Here is a 16,451-nt window from a genome sequence, read left to right on the forward strand (position 1 = left end):
AGCCTGGAGAAAATCCAACTCTGTGTGGAAACCCTCAGGCCACCTCAGGGAAGGTGCTTGAATGAACCAATACTTCTTTCCCTCTGCCAAAGCCCGGCCCTCTTTTCTTTTTCCTTTCCTTTTTTTTCTTTTCTTTCTTTTCTCTTTTTTTTTTCTTAATTTTCTTTTGTTGTTGTTGTTGTTGTATTTGGGTCACACCCAGCAGTGCTCAGGAGTTACTCCTGGCTCTGGCCTCAGAAGTCATTTTTGGCAGGCTTGGGGGACCATAAGGGATGCCAGGATTTGAACCAGGGTTTATCCTGTGTTGGCCGCTATCACTCCAGCCCCTGGCCCTCTTTTCAACTATAAAATCCTCCATTGTGAGGGAGCTGGGGCACAGCAGGTAGGGCATTTGCCTTGCATGCAACCAAACCAGATTTAATCTCCAGCAATCCATTTTGTCCTCCTGAGCACCAGCAGGAGTGATTTCTGAGCACAGAGCCAGAAGTAAGTTTAAGCACTGCTGGGTATGGCCCCAAAACAAACTAATAAAACCACTTTCTGTTTTGATTCACTTTGTGGTCTCTTTCTATGTATTAAAGGGGATGTTGCTGACTTTAAAACCTTTAAGAAAATAAATTTGCTTTTACCAAGTAATTGAATTGGATTTTTGTTATTTTTAATATAGTTAGTTCATTAGGCAGAGGCTCATGGAATCTCTTGATAGGGCCTCTGAGTTAATGGACGCACACCCTAACTGTTGCCCTGGCATAGAAACAGGCCACACTCAGGGCACACCTACAGATTGTGTCACCAACAGTAGTGAACTATGCACAGCCATATAGGACACATATGGTAGATTATCACACATACTACAAGCCCATGAGTGTGCCATATATGTGCAATATTCCACACTGTGTAACACACAGCAGAGTTCTGAACATTGTAGTATATGAAAAAGTTTCCATAAGATTATTCTTGGAATTGTTGAATATAAAATATTTCCTTAGGATTGTTCTGTGACTATTGCCCCACCTAGCCCTTCCAGGTGGGGGCGCTGTGGAGTTGGCAATAAATAGCTTGAAGGAGAGGGGAGAGGGGTCCTTTTGCAAAAGCTGCAGGCTGCAAGAGGATTCTCTCTCTCTCTTTGCCCAATCTTTTACACCCTATCTTTCTTGTCTGTGTGGATTATTATTTGCTGTGGATAAATATTACCAAGGTCTCCCCCGAAAGGGGACAAGGGGATGGGAAGTAATTTCTCATTCTAGGGACTGTTCTTGGATTCACACATACCCAACAAAGGATTTAACAGCCCAGATAATTTACAAACATGGCAGAGAACCATGTTACCATAGTGTACCTCAGAGTCCACTAAGGAATCCCAAGACTTGGGGTGCAGCCTGGATGGGGCTGGAAGACTGAGCCCTCGAGCCATCCTCTAAGCATGCATGACCTGATATGTCACCACGGGTGTCACCAACATCCTCCTCCTCAGTAATGATCATTACTGTGAATAGAATTATCCTCCTGAATCCCAGGACTATGACCACAGCAGAGGACAGATGGGTCCTGAGCAGACCAGCTATAGACATAATGCCATGAGGTACACTCTCACACTTTCTGACCTCTCTGTGTTCAGTCAGGAAACCAAGATCATCTGAGGAAAGGAGGAACGGGGTTGTCACTCTTAGATGATTCTAAATGATTCCATCTAGCAAGCAGAAAAATGCTGTGAGAGATTACACAAAATGGGATATGTCAGTGAGGTGGGGCAAGGTTGTTGGTTTATTATTATTTTTGTTGCTGTTATTATTTTGGTAAAAGCAAAGTTTGTTTCCAGCCAGGCTATCCTCCTGACTCTGGGCTCAGGGATCATCAGTCCTGTTAGGCTTGGGGTAGCATATGCCAGGGATTGATTCCAGGTTAGTCATATGAAAGACAAATTCCCTACACATTGCCACTGTAGTATCACTCAGACTCCATCTTAGAATACTGTGAGGTTTCTTGCTTAAAAAAAAAAAAACAAAAAAAAAACATAAACACATATGTGTTTGTATACACAGAGCAATACATACATGAATTTATTCATTTCCCACTTCCTTCCCTTTTCTTTATTGCTGCTGTTGGGGTGATGGGTAGAGTAGAGATGGGTCTCATGCACTCAGTTGCATTGTGTGCTCACTTAGTTGTGTTATTCACCAGGATTTACCCTTTAGTTGCAGTGTTCACACACACACACACACACACACACACACACATATACAGAGCTCTGGAGATCCTTATGGGCCATGGGCAGTCACATGTGGTGCAGTGCCTGGAATTAAACACATGGTCTCCTGCCTTTTGGGGAAGTACTTTGCATGGTGTAGTCCTGGGCTCCCACATGAGCATTTTCAGCATCATCTTCTAGTATTTCTGTGCTCAGAGGCCCTGAACGTTTCAAGTCATGGATAGCATGTAAGGGCTGGGGAGATGGCCTGAAGCCTGGAGGATGTCGCTTTGCAGACAGGAGCCCCAGTTCTAGCCCATGCACTACATGGTACCTCAAGTACTGCTGGGAGCAGTGAATCAGAAGTAGCCCCTATATACTGCCAGGCGTGGATCCCCAAAACTCATAATATCTAAGCAAGTAAAAAGACCTTTGAGGGCCCGGAGAGATACCATAGCAGTGTTTGCCTTGCAAGCAGCCGATCCAGGACCAAAGGTGGTTGGTTCGAATCCCGGTGTCCCTTATGGTCCCCCGTGCCTGCCAGGAGCTATTTCTGAGCAGACAGCCAGGAGTAACCCCTGAGCAACACCGGGTGTGGCCCAAAGACCAAAAAAAAAAAAAAAAAGACCTTTGAAGCATTAGACTCACCATTGAAAGATATTTCAAGGAGGATGCCCAGGTCCCAGGTTTAGTGGTTCTTTTTATATTATATTTATTATAATTTATAATTATAATATATGATTACAAATATGATTATAGTTGTATGATTACAGTCATGTAAAGAACACCCCCCTTCACCAGTGGTTTAGTGGTTCTTACTCAGACAAGAGAGGTGAATGGAGTGCTCCCTATTGCCAGGAGTGAAGCCATGCATTTTCAGCCAGGCCTTCCTCAACAACCTGCCTGACAGAATATCTTCGTGCCAAGTTCATTTCCCAGTGAGCTTCAGAGACAATGGGCCTATCTCAGGACCAATATTTTTTTCCTTCTAACTCTTATATAGACACAAACCTGCTTGTAAAACTGACTCAGGGTCCCAAGGAGGGGTGTACCCAGGTTGTTCTGAATCTGTTAAGTGACATAAACAGGCAATGTGACTGCCAATGGGTGTCTGAGACCATGAAAGATGAACCACTCTCCTCCCCCTCAGCATGTTGGTGGTTGATGGCTGGGATATGAGTCATCATGATTGTGGTGAGGTGAACCCTGCCCCTTAGTTATTCCAAAATGCTGTCTTCAGTCCTTTCTTTACCCTCCACAAATCTATGCTGCTCATTGCTTTCCACACACACTCTGATTCCTTTCCATAATTCACTGTAACCAAGTTACAGTACTTTACTGTGTCTTTTTTATTCATTCATCTGAAGACTTGGGTGGCATGAAGCCCATTTCTTTTTTTTTTTCTTTTCATCTCAATATGTATCACAGTATCCAAATGATAGGCTTTGAAGGATGGAAAGAATGAAGGATGGTCCAAGAAATAAATTTCACATTTCCCCATGACGACATCATTTCACCTTTCTTTCCAACACCCATATCCAGTAGTATAAGTGGCGATGTCACAGAATTCTATAGTCACTTTCTTTGTGGTTTCAGCTTACTTAAATCTACTTCCAATGAACTGTAAGTAAACTGTAAGTGAACTATAGTATGGAGCCATACTACAAAACTAAAATAAAGAAAAGGCTTCTAGTCATAAGGAAAATATAGATTTTAAGAGGTAGAACCATAAAGCACATTTTGGACGTAAGCTAAGATAAAAGTTGGAGAGCTAGAATAGGAGATGGGTCACTTGCCTTGCATATTGCAGACCCTGATTCATTGCATCACCAGGTCCCCCCATAATGCTAAAACTCCAATATTGTGACATCTGGTTTATGTAACTTCAGTTTTCTCACAAAGTGGATCTATGATATTTATCTCATAACAATTATATTATCAATTCAACGCAAGTGCCGGACACAGGGATCCACATCTAGTAATTCCTTTCTTTGACCAAATACTTTAAGAGAACCATTTGCTTGAAAAACCAAAGAAAACATATTTTTGAATCAAAGACATTTTTAAATGCATCCTCACAGAGAAGCTTCTCAGTAAGTTTATGTTAGATAGATGAGAAATGGTCTCATTGTCTTCCGTCTTATTCCTAATTCTAGTTATGTTCACTTAGGGTGTCAGAAATGGAATTTAATAGCATAGCCACAAAACTCCAAAATATTAAGATTTTTCTATCCAGAAATATTGATTTAAATCTTCAGCTGCTAAACTTTTGAGAAGTGTGCAAATGGCCGTGTTCTCTTCTCTATTAGCAAGTTGCCAGGCATTGGGGTCTCTCACAGCTGGGATCAGCTTGACGTTTTACCAAGCAAAGAATAAATTTCCTGCCCACACAAACTCAAGGCAAAATCACAAGCTGCTTTATATTATTCTGGCAGCCTGAACAGGATTTCTTGTTTTCCCCATTAAAAAAATAAAACAACAAAACAAACAACACCACCAAAACCTTGACATAATCACAAGAATGTTCCACTGTGTTGCTTACAAGGACTTTGTAGGATTGTTAAAGTGGGTGTATCTGAGGCGAGACTGGATTCAGAGTGGCAGAAATTTCTCGATCTCTTCCCCTTCTAGCAAGTTGGTAAATGCAAAGTCCTTTTTTCAGCCTTGCAGTTACTGGTCCTGGGACTGGAATTAGTCCCCTCATGCCACTCTGCCATATATTCTGAAGGACACCCGGGGTGAGTGTACAATGGCCCCTGGTGGTCACTATAAAAAAGCCCGTGCACAACTGAGTCATGAGTGTGACCCCTGAGAGCAGCAGGTTACAAAGATGCAACTAGAGACCCTTACAAGCAGCACAGTCAAGATTCTGTGACCTCAATTATGGCAACAAAGGAAGGGTGTGGAAAAAAGAAATAAGAAGGGGGTGTGTTGAATGCCCTCTGTGACTCTGTTCTGTATAGCCTGACAGACATAACCCCTGTAAAGCTATTTGTTCTGGGGACCCCAAAGAGCAATTGTTCTGGGGGTTCTCCTTGAGGCTGAAAGCTTTGGAGTACCACTGCACCACAGATGGGGAAGGACAGCATAAAGAGGGCTGCAACCCCCCCAACACACACACTGATTAATAATTCCTAATCCGGCTTGACTCTGGGCCATCACTCTTCCCTCTCAGAGAACTCTGGTTAAAGGAGATAATACCTAGCAACACTGTGTTGCTCCAGGGGCATCCCTAACTTCCATGCTTATCTTCTTCCCAGTGCCTTGCCTACCCCCCGATTATTCCTCTTTTAAATTCTATTACCCTTCAGGTATCCCAGTTCCTCTAGTCCTATATAAACATTGTTGGAAGGGAATGAAGAGTCTCTGTTCATGAGCATGGTCTTTGGTTCCTGAAGCACTAGGAAGAGAAAGTTGACCCTTGCTGGCAGACAGGGTTGGCACAGCAGTGCATCGAGAAAGGGAGAGCTGGGAAGTCATTCTTTGGAGAACTCTATGCACTGAGATCCTTTAGAAGGGAGTGCTGGGGCCAGCGAGGTGGCGCTAGAGGTAAGGTGCCTGCCTTGCAAGCGCTAGCCAAGGAAGGACCGCGGTTCGATCCCCCGGCGTTCCATATGGTCCCCCCAAGCCAGGGGCAGTTTCTGAGCGCTTAGCCAGGAGTAACCCTGAGCATCAAACGGGTGTGGCCCAAAAAACAAACAAACAAAAAAAAAAACCAACAACAGCAACAAAAAAAACGTGAGTGCTGAAGACAGCTACAGATATGGAAGAGATGTGGGATAATGCTGGAGGACAGAGGTGCACTGGGGTAGACTGGAGCTTGAGTGAAATACTTTTCTGGGTGAGTCACTTTTTTTGTGCAGTATGACGCAAGTCATCAGCTGTGAGAATGAGTAGATGTGTTTGAAAGCTAAGGAAGAAACAAGGTCATGGCCTTTCCCAGGAAAGAGGAGACAGATCCCAGGGCCACTGCAAGGCTGTTGTCTTCAACTCAGTGTGTCTTTTCAGAGATCAAGCAATAGTAGAGCGGGCAGGACATTTGACTTGCACGCAGCTGAACTGGGTTCAATGCCCAGCATCCCATATGGTACCTTCAGCACCACCAGTAATGTTTCCTGAACACAGAGCCAGGAGTAACCCTTGAGTACACCAGGTATGGTCCCAAAAGCCAAAAACAAAACAAAGTGAAACAACAACAACAACACCAAAAAAAAAAAAAAACAAAACTAACCAATTTTACTTTTCTAGTTCCAAACCAGACCAGGGGCAGAAAAGATGAGATGAGATTGTGATGAGAGAGGAGGACAATGAGACACAGAAATAAGGTGACAGACAATGTTGGGCTTGTGGGGATACAGACCCAAGGCCAGCAGTGCTACAGCTCACTGAGCCTTTTCTCACTGGGAGCTCAGTTCAGCTCTCCAGCCACCAGACAATTGATTCTTCCTCCCACACGCTGGAAAATTTCCTCCCAGACAGAAGTTCAGAGTGGGAAGGAAACAGCGACCCCACGAGCCAGGAACATGCACAAACTCCAGCTAGGTCATGGGTGAAACTCTTCATGCAGTAAATGTGATATTAGGTTTGCTCCAGCTTTTTATTTTTTTCTTTTTACAACTGAATGAAGGTTTCCAGCGTCAAGGGCCCAGTCCAGTGCTGATATTCATTACTGCCTTATGGCTGTGCCAAGAAAGCAGGGCAGAATCCACAGCCCAGCCCTCAAGTCTGTCTGTTCAGGTGCTGAGGTCACCAGGAGTAGAAGAAAATGGATCGCTCACACATGCAGGTTTTTGGCAGAAAGAGGAGCAGCCTCATCATGGAGGCAGAACTGACCAGGGTGCTAAGAAGATTTGGGGGTGTCTTGGAGGGTCCCACTTTGAAGAGAGATGATGGTCCTTGCATGCAGGAGAGAGAGGAAGCATGGCTGGGACTTGCTGAGACACTTGCCCAAATGAGGGGGATAGAGGTATTTGACTGAAATCCATTAGCAGGCAAATCTCCAAAGCAGTCTATCAGAGTCATTAAAGGCAATAAGCACAGTATGATGCTTACTTTTTTTGTTTTTTGTTTTGTTTTGTTTTGAGGCCATACTGGTGATCTCAGAGGTTACTCTTGGCTCCATGCTCAGAAATTAGTCCTGGCAGGCTCGGGGACCATATGGGGTGCAAGGGATTGAGCCCAGATTGGCTTCATGCAAAGCAAATGCTCTAGCCACAGTATTATCTCTCCAATCCTGTTGAAGCTTAACTTTTACAAAAATTTTAATTGAGGCCCTGTCTTTAAAGGCTGGGTCTTTACACTTAACAATTCATACATAATACTTTAGCCCCACACTTGCCACCAATATCTGCTTCCTCTCACTGTTTTTCCAATGCCCAAACTTGCCTCTATTCCTCCAGGTGAGATCTTCCTACTAAAACCCGTTCTCAGAGGTATAGCTATAGGCAAACCCTCTTTGCCAGGGTCAAATCTTGTTTGCCAGGGTTTGTGGGCTCCTAAGTGATTTCTTCTGGGATAAGTTATTTCCCTCTTCCAAGGCCAGCTCTGCATCTGGGGAAGGTCAGAAAGGGGATTGTCAGCAGCCCAGCAAGAAGTTGCTCTTCTTCAGAAAGAAGTTGGCTCTCAGAAGAAGATACTCACTTTGCAAGGATCAAGAGTCATGGCCAACAGCCCCCCACAGACCCTTCTTCCGCTGTGGCTCTCAGAGATGCTCAAAGAGCCTGGACACTGCAAATGTGCTGCATTATCTCGAGGTTGACTCACCCCATAAAGCAGAGGAACCTCCCAGTGTAATCAAGACATTTGCGAACTTGACAAGAACCAAGAACTTAGTTGAAGGAGAAAGAAAGCAGGCAGGAATGAAATTGAGCTTCCTCCTCTTACCAATGACATGGCAGTAACCTTACTCTTCCCATTCTTGTCAAAAATTGAAAATAAAATTTTTTTAAACAAACTCGGCCAAATATTTACCAGGAGAAGGAGAGCTGGCAGTGCATTCAAAGCAAACTACGAAGACAGGCAAAGGCAGCTTCTGTATCAGAGGCTGGAGGACTTTGAGTCTCAATTAACCTTTCCAAATACGCGCTGACAGCCAGCCTTGCCTATCATGGCATGGAAAATGGGGGCGGCGGGAGGTGGGGGTGGCTGCAATGTGTTTTGAAGAATGTTTGACTACAAAGTAAACAGCTTGGATAGAAAATGTTCAATCAGATGCTTCCTCTACATTCCATAAAGATGAGCATCTGGGAAAGTGCATTATATTTCAAAGACTTGGCTAGGAGATACCAGAAAATAATGTTTAGTTTAGGGATGATTTAAATGTTAGGGAATTAGTTATGCTATTGTAAAGATAGATATACAATTTTTTTGGGGAAAGAGCGATAGCACAGCCACAGCCAGTAGGGTGTTTGCTTTGCAATTGGCTGACCTAGGTTTGATCCCTGGCATTCCATTTGGTCCTCAGCATCACCAGGAGCGATCCCTGAGCACTACCAGGTGTGGCCCAAACAAATAAAAAAAAAAGATACATAGATAGATGTTTTTTCTTTTCTTGACATGAACTTGTATAGTTGGCAGTCAAAGCATAATTTGAAAGACATTTGTCTTTATTTTCCCTTCCCAGCATGGGGTCAATCCAACCCAGTACAGAAGGTTTATTAGGTAGGTCATGCTACGCACAGAAAAGTAGAAATGCTCTTTGACCACCAGGATGTTTTGGTTTATTTTTGGCACCCAAATATTTATTATTTGGATTCAGGATTTATTTTGCCCTTGACTGCAAATGGAAGGTAAATATGTCACATCTCAAATTTAATCAAGAAAGTAAGTAGAGAGAACAGATCATCTTAGAAACACATATGTATAAACTGAAAATCTGAAAATCTTACAGTGATTTTCATCAGGGGTGTTTTTTCCCACATATTTAGAAGTCAACTTATATTCTATGGTCAAGAATCTGGACCCATGACATTAAGACTAAAGGCAATTTCAAGGAGGAAACAGCACTCAGCACTCTTCAAATAAGTGGAAGCAGAGATAAACAGATGGGAATATATTAAGCTGAGAAGCTTCTGCACCTCAAAGGAAATAGTGCCTAGGATACAAAAGCCACCCACAAAATGGGAGAAACTATTCACCCAATACCCATCAGATAAGGGGCTAATACCCAAAATATACAAGGTACTGACAGAACTTAATAAGAAAATAAATTTAACCCCATAAAAAATTGGGGAGAAGAAATTAACAGATACTTCCTCAAATAATAAATACAAATGGCCAAAAGACATATGAAAAATGTGCCATAACACTAATCATTAGGGAGACACAAATCAAAACAACAATGAGGTACCATCTCACACCACAGAGACTCGAACACATCACAAAGAATGAGAACAAGCAGTGCTGGTGGGGATGTGGAGAGAAAGAAACTCTTATTCAATGCTGGTGGGAATGCCATCTAGTCCAGCCTTTATGGAAAACTATATGGAGATTCCTCAAAAAACTGGAAACTGAGCTTCCATATATGATCCAGGTGTACCACCTCTAGGGATATATCTTAGGAACACAAAAATACAATTCAAAAATCCCTTCTTCACACTTATATTCATTGCAGCTCTATTTACAGTAGCTAGACTCTGGAAACAACCAAGATGCCCTTCAACTGATGAATGGCTAAAGAAACTGTGGTACATATGCACAATGGAATATTATGCAGCTTAGGAGAGATGAGGTCATGAAATTTTCCTATGCGTGGATGTACAGAGACTCTATTATGCTGAGTGAAATAAGTCAGAGGAAGAGATATAGAAACAGAATAGTCTCACTTATCTATGGGTTTTAAGAAAAATTAAGGACATTATTATAATAATGCCCAGAGACAATAGAGATGAGGGCCAGAAGAACCAGCTCACAATATGAAGCTCACCACAAAGAGTGGTAACTGCAGTTAGGGAAAGAACTACACTAACAACTATCATGACGATCTAAATGAGTGAGAGAAGTAGAATGCCTGTCTCGAATACAGGCAATAGGGAGGAGGGAAGGGGGGCATTGCTGGTGGGAATGTTGCACTGGTGAAGGGGGGGCATTCTGTTTATAACTAAAACCCAACTACAATCATGCTCATAATCATGGTGCTTAAATAAAGATTTTTTTATATTAAAAAAGTAAAAAAACAATCTGGACTATACATATCTTTTTTATTATCCTGCTCTAGAGAGATTCTTACTTTACTTCTGGCATCTTACAACTAATCTTTTTGTTTGTTTGTTTCTTTTCTTTTGTTTTTTTTTTTTGTTTTCTTTTTCTTTCAACTAATCTTAATGTGTAGTGAATGTATAACTTGTTTGCCTGCTGAGTGGGAAGATGATGGAAAAAGTCTCTTAGTTTCTCCTCTGCCTTACTCCTTGCTCTGTGCAGGGATAAAATTCATTGTGAACAACTGTTTTCTCTATCTGGCCTTTCTTCATTTTTTTTAGGCTGAACATCTCTGTTTCATTTGTCCATCTCTGTTTCTTGCCTGGAACATTTTACTGCTCAGCATTCTTTAATCTAGTACTTCCAACCACAAACATGTACTGTTAAGCTTCATAGTTTTGTATATCACATTAACATCATTCTTCTAGCATCACATACTAGAAATTCTTTTTTGTTTGTTTGTTTTTTTGTTTTGGGGCCACACCCGACAGTGCTCAGGGATTACTTGTAGCTCTGCACTCAAGAATTACTCCTGGCAGGCTCAGTGGACCATATGGAATGTTGGGGATTGAAGCTGGGTCAGCCAAATGCAAGGAAAACACTCTGGCCCTGGGATATTATATCTTTTCTATCCTCCTATCCAGTAGGTTCACTGAGAGGGTGAGATAAATGTGAAAACCTACCTGGAAAGAGTTCTTCATAGGACAAGCTTGCTTGTTACAGTAAGGGAAGCCAGGCTGGGCCTGAATCACCCATGCTGCTCCTTAGACTTGAACGTATTGTCTCTCCGTCTCTCCTAAGGAACCTGCTCTCTCTCTCTCTCTCTCTCTCTCTCTCTCTCTCTCTCTCTCTCTGTCTCTCTCTGTCTCTCTGTCTCTGTCTCTCTCTGTCTCTCTGTCTCTGTCTCTCTCTGTCTCTGTCTCTGTCTCTGTCTGTCTGTCTGTCTGTCTGTCTGTCTGTCTGTCTGTCTCATGGAGAACTGACTCCTCTCCCTTCTCTTAAACCCAGTGGGTCGACACAGAAGAGTGGATTTCTTAAATCCACCTAAATAGCCTGGCCCCAGAATGGGGTTCCGGGGGCTGGAGATCCCTCGATTCCAGGGAGGGGTCCCAGGGGTCAGGGATGCCCAGGGGTCCCTGGAAGAAAAACTCCCGCTGCCGAATGAGGAACCACAAACCTTGAGGATGCAATCACACGCAGGTTTAATAATCAGAATGCTCTACATGCCAAAGGCCTCTTTAACCAAGCCTAGGAAGGGGTGCGGGACATGAGTCACCCCAGCACCCCTCTATCTCCTTCCTTCGGAACTCCAGGGCTTCCCCTGGGCCACATGCCTGGGAAAGCCAGGGAGGTAAGTCCCTTGGAGGAGCTTATTGGCTACCCTAGGCTTTCCCCATTTCCCTCCTGGCTCCAGAGGGAGGGTTTGGGTGGGGGCTTTGACCTTCCGGCCTTCCAGCTCTTGAAGGATCTCCTTCCTTCCTGGGAGCTGGGAGGTTCTGCGAGCATGGGGTTCGGCAGCCCTCCGCCATGCCAAAGGCCTCTTTAACCAGGCCTAGGAATGGGTGCGGGACATGGGTCATCCCAGCACCCCTCTACCTCCTTCCTCTGGAACTCCAGGGCTTCACCTGGGCCACATGCCTGGGCAAGCCAGCGAGGGGGGAATAGCAGCACAATAGGTTCTGGCTTCAGGAAGTCCCAGGGAAGTTTCCTTACTAAACCTGTCCATTGTGAAACATATTGACAAATATTTGGATATCATTGTGTTTAATCTGTTTGTCATAATCTGAAGCCGCCCAGGGGCTTGTTTTATTCCTTTACTCCCTCACTCCCACCTCCTATTACCCAACATTTAACCATTTTTCTGTACTAATGATTTTTGTTTTGGCCAAGGTGGATTGCATATTTTTCACATTAATTTTTTGGGTGGAGTCTGAAACTTCAGCAGGCAACACGTGGATGGCATGGCTCCACGCTGTAGGCTTATTGGCCAAGCTAAGGGGAAGATGCAGCCTCGGCTGCCCCCCACAGCCTTCTCTGTCCTTCCTCCCAGTCCTCAGGATTATTCCTGGACACCTGCTCAGGGTCCCAGCAAATGGGTTCCGGCGAGGAGCAATTTAAAGGAGACCCCAGGCTTCCTCGTTCCTGCAAGGGGCTGGGAGGGGACTGCTGAACTTCCAGCTTCCAGCAATTAGAAAGCAAATGCCGGGCCGGGCGGTGGCGCTAAAGGTAAGGTGCCTGCCTTGCCTGCGCTAACCTTGGACGGACCGCGGTTTGATCCCCCGGTGTCCCATATGGTCCCCCAAGCCAGGAGCAACTTCTGAGCACATAGCCAGGAGTAACCCCTGAGCGTTACTGGGTGTGGCCCAAAAACCAAAAAAAAAAAAAAAAAAAAAAAAAGAAAGCAAATGCCTCTGGGGGGGGGGGGGAGTCAGAAGCTTCAGCAGGCAACACAGAGAGGACATGGCTCCATGTGCTCTTCGCTTGTCCAGATCAGAGACCAAAATGGTGTCTCGGAAACAACACCCTCCTTCTTGACTATTTCTGAAACAAAAAAGGAACACGTGTATCTCCTTTGTATATCTCAGATGTATTCCCTTAACATCTATAACTCTTTTCGAACATCCTCATATAGTGACAATTTTGCCCACTGGTTTTGTTATTTGATTGTTTGATTTTCCCCCTTTGAGTTATGTTTTATAAGCAATTCTGGTAGAAGAGTATCTCTGTATAGATTTCATATTTGAACCAAGTTATGGGGAATGTTGGACTTTATTCATCGGCCCACAGATGCACCAACAATATCTTGTGGCATTGCTTCTCTTTTGCATAGGCACATTAAAATGGGAAAATAATACATATGCAAACAAGTTCTTATCTAATAGAGATGGGAACACAAATTTGGTAATGCAATTAGGCCTTTTACCCTGAACATTGGCATAACGATTTGGCTTAGGCCTCAGAAGAATGGGCATCGCCCACACACCTGAACAATGGATACCATCTGTGGAAACAACCATAATTCTTTATAACATTACCAGGATCCAAGCCTCTACCAGGGAAGACCTACCACTGCTTTGGCATTGACTTACTCCAAAGAGTGCTCTCAACATCCAGAAGACGCAGCAATAGCCTGCTTGCAAAGGCAGATCGCTCCACATTTAATGGTATGTTGAAACTAGAGGATGCTCCACATCAGCCTGACATCGATGAAAGAAATGCACAGAATCTTTAAATATAAGAACCTGATACCGGGCCCGGAGAGATAGCACAGCGGTGCTTGCCTTGCAAGCAGCCGATCCAGAACCTAGGGTGGTTGGTTCGAATCCCGGTGTCCCATATGGTCCCCCGTGCCTGCCAGGAGCTATTTCTGAGCAGACAGCCAGGAGTAACCCCTGAGCACCCCCGGGTGTGGCCCAAAAACCAAAAAAAAAAAGAACCTGATACCAACAATAGCTAAAGTGTGAAAAAGTTTTACCGGGACCACGAAGAATGACTTGGGTTGGACAGACTGGAATGCCTGGAACCCAGAGTCGGTCTTTGGGGTGAGGCCTTTTTGTAATCAGACCTAGGATTTTTTTCATTTCCCCATATTTTTCTGGAACTATGCAAATAGTGGCGATTGCCACTATCACACTTTAATTATATATTTTTACTCTTATCCTTTAAGGAAAAAAAATACAATTTACTGAACTTAAAAACAAATAATTGTAGTAGAATGCCTGTCTCTAATACAGGCAGGGGATGGGAAGGGGGAAGAGGGGTATATTACACTGGTAAAGGGTGGTGTTCTGTTTGTGACTGTAACCCAACTATGATCATGTTCTTAAATAATAAATATATTTAAAAATTAAAAAAAAAATCAGAGTGCTCTGGACTCCACTCACAGTCTCCTGTCACAGCAGGACTTTGGTCTGCAGTGAGACCCTGAGCATCATAACACACAGGTTTTTAAGGAGTTTTACATGGTAATTAGCAATCAGATCAAAACATTCCATAGGTTGTGCAGATTGTACAAGTTTGAATTTCACCAATGACAATATCAGGAAATGGCACAAATCCTGCCCCTTCATGACCTCACAGGAATCCCACCTTGGGCTTGATGTTTCTTTCGATAAGGGTAGTCTTCCCAGGTGGTCCCCTGGGTGTGTACTGATTTAGCTAGGGAAATGTCCCTTGCTGACAGGGCAGAGGTATCTCATATCACAGTGGGGTGCCACTTTGGATTATGGGCTTGGCTGTGAGGGTGGTCATGAAGTTATTTTATTGTTAAAGAATTTCAGCAATGGGGCCGGAGAGATAGCATGGAGGTAAAGCGTTTGCCTTTCATGCAGGAGGTCATCGGTTCGAATCCCGGCGTCCCATATGGTCCCCCGTGCCTGCCAGGAGCAATTTCTGAGCCTGGAGCCAGGAATAACCCCTGAGCACTGCCTGGTGTGACCCAAAAAACCAAAAAAAAAAAAAAAAAAAAAAAAAAAAAAAAAAAAGAATTTCAGCAAGCTGGTGTCAGAGGTGGTCTCTCCGGTGTGTACTGATTTAGCTTGGGGAATCCGCCCAGCTGTGAGGGCTAGCTTTTGCCTATCAGGGCCTTGGGTAGTTAGGGAAAAACTGGCTAATATTAAAATGAAATATTTTCAAGTCAGAAAAACACAAAATGTCAAATTTTAAAAATCTCACAAAATCCTTGAGAATCAAAAGTTACACACTGAAATCAAAAGTTAAAAGGTTACACCCCAAAATCAAAGGTCACATCTTTTCTAGACTCCACAGATTGGGGTCTAATGTTTGTTTCACTTTTCAGCCCTTGGAGTCTGACAAGACTAGGGTTCTCCTCCCTTGCTCTCACTCCAGTCTCCCAGTAAGCCTCCTGGTATACCAAGATTCAGTGTTCTCTCAGCTGTCCTGTTCACTAGACAGATGGGCTGTGAGTCACACCATCATATTTGCAGATTTTTTTTTCATTTTTTCTTCTACTTTTTTCTTTTCAAAGTATTTTCTACATTTGTTGTTGTTTTTGTTTTGGACCACACCCAGCAGCCCTCAGGAGTTATTCTTACTTTGCCCTTAAGAATCACTCCTGGATGGCAGACATTCTGGAATCTACCTTTTCTGCTTTCCTGTGTCCTGGACTTTCATCTTTCTCGCTCATTGTTCCCTGGGGGCACTTCTTTAGAAGTGAGCTGTCCTTCCCACAAAGGGTGGAGCCAGAAGAGAGCTCTTCAATAAGTGGTACTGGAACAACTGGTCAGCCACATGCAAAAATGCGAACTCAGACCTCCATCTAACACCCTGCACAAAGGTTAAATCCAAGTGAATTAAAGACTTAAATATCAGAATCGAAACCATTAGGCATATAGAACAACACCTAGGTAAAACACTCCATGACATTGAGGCGAAAGGCATCTTCAAGGAGGAAACAACACTCTTAAAACATGTGGAAGCAGAGATATGGGCCTGAGAGATAGCACAGAGGTGGGGTGTTTGCTTTGCACACAGCCAAACTAGGACGGATGGTGGTTCGAATGCTAGCATACCACCATATGGAGCCTCCAGGAGCAATTTCTGAGCACAGAGCCACGAGTAACCCCTGAGTGCTACCAGGTATGACTCCCAATAAAAAACCAGATGGGACTATATTAAGATGAGAAGCTTCTGCACTTCAAAGGAAATAGTTACTAGGATAGAAAAGCCACCCACAGAATGGGAGAAACCATTCACCCAATACCCATCAGATAAGATATACAAGGTATTGACAGAACTTAACATAAAAAAAAATCTAACCCCATCAAAAAACGGGGAGAAGAAATGAACAGACATTTCTTCAAAGAATAAATACAAATGGCCAAAAGGCACATGAAAAATGCTCCACATAACTAATCATCAGGGAGATGCAAATGAAAGCAATGAGGTACCATCTCACACCACAGAGACTGGCATACATCACAAAGAACAAGAACAATCAATGCTGGTGGGGATGTGGGAAGAAAGAATGAGAACGAGCAGTGCTAGCAGGGATGTGGAGAGAAAGGAACTCTTATTCAATGCTGATGGGAAAACTGTCTAGTTCAGC

The sequence above is a fragment of the Suncus etruscus genome, chromosome 11 (genome assembly GCF_024139225.1).
Source record: "Suncus etruscus isolate mSunEtr1 chromosome 11, mSunEtr1.pri.cur, whole genome shotgun sequence".
NCBI lineage: Eukaryota > Metazoa > Chordata > Mammalia > Eulipotyphla > Soricidae > Suncus > Suncus etruscus.